Raw genomic sequence first — 4,402 nt, forward strand, 5'->3', positions numbered from 1 at the left:
ACTCGCATCGACCCCTTTGCTTGGGGCGGGCCGTGTTACAGCCCACAGTAGGGACGACCCCGGATAGGATATGGGGCCCGTCGTTGACGAGCTTTTTTTTGACCCCCGGAGCCGATTTTTTTGGTATATATTTTCCGTTGTTCATATTTTCCCGTATATATATAATCTTTTGGGGGACGGGGGGCCCCCTCGCCCCGTCTTCCGTTTCCCGTTCGATGTTAGGGGTTTCCCGACATTTTCCGGGAAATTGGGTTGTCACCGGTTTGGCACGATGTGCGAGTTTGTGATTTATCCGTTATGATAGCCTCACCCGCTTCGTACGTATTAAGAATGTATATATGTATAGGTATGTTCGCGTGACTCGATATTAGATATTGTATGGATTTCGTATGTCCGAATGGATCGATCGTTTAGTATGTCTGGACCGATAAGTACGTACGGGTGTCCGTAGGAAGGACCCGCCCACGCCCACGTGTTGGGTCGTGACACTTTATCTACTAAATTTCTAAAAGACCCTCCCCCTATATATTCACCAACCCGAGAATTCAACTCGGCTAATATCAACAACAACCAAACCAATAATCATAATAATGACATCCATAATCAATTCATAACGCATTCTAAGCAAGTCGCATAATATTTCAAGACAATTCAACAATACGCTATGCGACCCGAAATCTTCCAACTTAATGAATACAACAACGACATACTTCTTCCTCTCAAATTCATAAACTATGTCGACAACCTCATATATTAACAACATCATTTCCATACATTCAAGAAAACATATTGATGTCACATTAAGCTTCAAATCAGCCCCTCTCTCATGCAACACTACCCGAAACCTTCCAAGTTCAACAAGGACAACGACAACACATTTCTACCTTCCGAATTCATGAACTACATCTACAACCCCATACGTTACAACATTATTTTTATAAATTCAAGAACTATATTAAAAGCACCTTACATTCTCAAATCAGCCCCTACACTTACGACTTCCATTTAAGGTCATCAAACCTTCATTTTCACTACATAATCCGCAACAAACAACTACCAAAACACAACATAAAATTTGTTCATCCTACTCCCCCCAAAACAGCCCCTCACGGCCGCACCTTCAACATTATCATCTCATGAAGTTTATCCATTTTCTTCACCTTACAACAACACACAAAACATGTCAATACGATTTGTTCTTCATTCCTACATCAAACACACATGCACACGGCTAGACACACACACATACACGACTATGCTTCAACTTCCATGTTTTCATGATTTTAATCCATTTCCACACTTCACAAACATACACGAATCACTCATAATAAGAAAGATAAGATTGATTCATACCTTTTCCTCTGCTTTATTCATGTTTCGCTAAGCTTGTTTCTACAAAACAAGTGGTTCTTTCCTTCCAACAACTACTCCACAAGATAGAAGACCTTCCATTTAGCCACAAACTAGAAGAAAAATAATTTTTCCATGATCAATCTTCCATGGGCCGATTCGGTCATACATAGCCGTAGCCTCTCTTGCTTTTTCTTCTTGTCTCTTGAAATTTCTAAAGTGTGGGAAAAGATGACTTTTTGTCTTTTGGTCAAAATTTATACGTATATATACAAATAAATGTGGCACATGGCCGGTTGATGTTTCCTTTTTTCTCAATTTTTCTAGATTTTTCCTTGACAATAAATGATGAAATCTTCCGACTTGTCATCCTTATACATATATATACATATAGCCTCTACAAATATAAGTTGAGTACATAGGTCCCTTTTATGGCTTCTCCAATAAGTCATGCAAAAGAATAGTTTCTTTCCCTCCAAATTTATTCAAATTTCTAGAATTTTCTTCCAATAATAAAAGATGACTAATATGATTAACATGTCATCTAGTTCCATATGTATATATTTCAAAGCACTCATGTGGCCATGGCCCAATTTCATTCTTATTTCATGAAATTTAAATTTTTTCTCATAATGCACTCTTAGTCCCAATTTTTTTCCTTAATGCTTCCTTTCCAACAAAGTTCATAAACTATTTGTCGTATAACGAAGTCAAGAGATAACTTCGTCCATAATTCTTCGCAACCAACTTAAAAATATTCCGACGTGCGAAATGCGAGATGTAACATCCTTCCTCCTTTAGAACATTCGTCCTCGAATGTTCGACTAATCGTACGGGGTCATCATAATCGCCTCGGGGAGCTCCCCCCCCTTATAGCTATCGTCGCTATCCTTCATACTATCTTAGGCTATCCAATACCATTCTCATGTCATACTCTTTTTCTTCATACCCGTCTGTTTTCTAACGTCGTGTCATTCGAGGTTTTTGTAAGACTTCTCACATCACCGCAAACACCATCCTAACCCTTGTACACTTATTGTTGGTTTTCCGACCTCACTAGCTTACTTCGCGAGAGGGGGGGCCTCATTGGTAGCCCGGACGTCCATGCCAAACACACTATCATATCAACTGTTCTCATTCCCTCTTTTGCATTTCTCTTACCCGCTTTCCCCCTTTTAGGGGTATGCTTATACCATTACCCATTCATGCCTGTTTCATTCTCTGCACACGAGGAATCTTATACTACCTCCAGGCCGTTGCAACATACTACTCTTACATAGTCCTTTTCTCATTTCCAAAATGTGTTCTATGCGTTCACATTTTATCCGTGTCACCTTAGTCATTTTCTAACGTTCGTTATTTCTCTCTTATTTCTTACTTTTCTATAACTTAGTCCTACACAGTCCTCCGCTTATAGTGCTCGTATCCTCAATCATACATCACAGCCTATTACTACACTGTTGTCTCGCTTCCTTTATTCCTTTCTTTCCGCTAACTCCTTCTCTTCGCCGACCTGATTCACGCCGTCCTGCGTGTCCTTTTGAGGTTTCTGGTCGCTTCACATGCCCTAATCTTTCCTAGACTACCTCAATTCCTTATTCGCTCCTTACCTCTAAATTTGTGGAATTTTCGGAAAACTTCCCAGGGGGTCACCCATCCTGGAATTGCTCTCGCACCAAAGACGCTTAACTTTGGAACTTTGATGAAATGCGACGCTTTAATGCTTTCCTGACTGCGTCTTTTCCACCGCACAACCTTCTGCACATAATATTGAGTACGTTGGAATCTTATCATATCCCCAGAACGCCCTCACGATACATCCAAGGCCATTGCCTTATTAACACATCCCTATTCGTCACAATTCTTTTCCTTCGTACCCTCGTCTTAATTATATCATTTTACCCAAACCTACCAATCCTTCAAAGTCATCGCCTAGTAGCATAAGTCCTTCCAAATTTCCTTACTACCATATCTCCACCGACGCCTTTATTGACTATTTCGCCGCTCATTCCATAGTTAACTTATTCCTAGAGGGCAGACCGTATTTACAAATCGCCGACTTTCATCGCTACTATTATCCCGACCTTTTTCAAAATTTTGTCCAACTCGTATCTCATTCTCGTATTATTTCTAGAAAAATTTCGCAGTTCCCCCTCTCGTATTTCTTGCCATTCCAAACCCTCGCACGCAGAAATACCAATGATGCCTCACGGGACCATCAACATATATACATACCACATCATATTATATTGTATCATAGCCACACAATGGCTCTCAATATTCACCAAGGTCCAAAGGTATTAGATTTACCTCATATGCTCCACACGACCACACATATCACGTTTTCTTGCTTACCTTCCTTTTCAGTTTCCAACTTTGCCTTCCAATCGCATACCGACACCTTACTTAACATATATCTTTCGTATCTTTACTTGCCTGCGTGCTTTGCAACCTTCCATACCACTAGTCGCTTCCGCCTGTCAACGCCGATCCCCCCGCCGGGTCGAAGGCCAAGGTCGGGAATTTCCTATAACTTGGCTCTCTGAAGACGATCTAAGATGCCAAAGAAGAGTAACCATCCTAGATGCCCCGTAGCCTCCTGTTTATAAATGTGGCGCGCTTCACACCATAAACAGGACTCTACCGGACACGACTTTGCAGACAACCCCCTAGGACAGACCTGCTCTGATACCACTTTGTCACACCCCAATTTCCGATAGGGTGTGATGGGCACCCGACCCTTATTCAGGGCCGAGCGAACCCTCAGACTGTCGTAATACTCATACTCACATTGGGCCCTTGGCCAAATCATAAATGCATAAATTCAAATCAAACACAAACTTGCGAACGTACAAAATCGGTAATATCACATATCACAAATCGACGGCTTATAGAGCCGTTCACAAATGACATCTGATGCACACAACTCTGTCTGCAAAGTCTCTAACATGACTCGGATATCATAACATGCACAAACTCTGACTCGGCAAAGACTCCGGAACAAGTGGAGCTCGCCAATCCCGCCGGAGCATGTCCCGCTAGTATCCGTAGC

General features: G+C 41.5%; 1 pseudogene; it reads right to left on the minus strand.

The window, feature by feature from the left end:
• Positions 1-772, minus strand: part of LOC132036792 (cytochrome P450 CYP72A219-like) — an 11,910-nt pseudogene extending 11,138 nt beyond the window's left edge.
• Positions 773-4,402: the final 3,630 nt, after the last annotated feature.

Source organism: Lycium ferocissimum, chromosome 11, assembly GCF_029784015.1.
Source record: "Lycium ferocissimum isolate CSIRO_LF1 chromosome 11, AGI_CSIRO_Lferr_CH_V1, whole genome shotgun sequence".
Taxonomy (NCBI): domain Eukaryota; kingdom Viridiplantae; phylum Streptophyta; class Magnoliopsida; order Solanales; family Solanaceae; genus Lycium; species Lycium ferocissimum.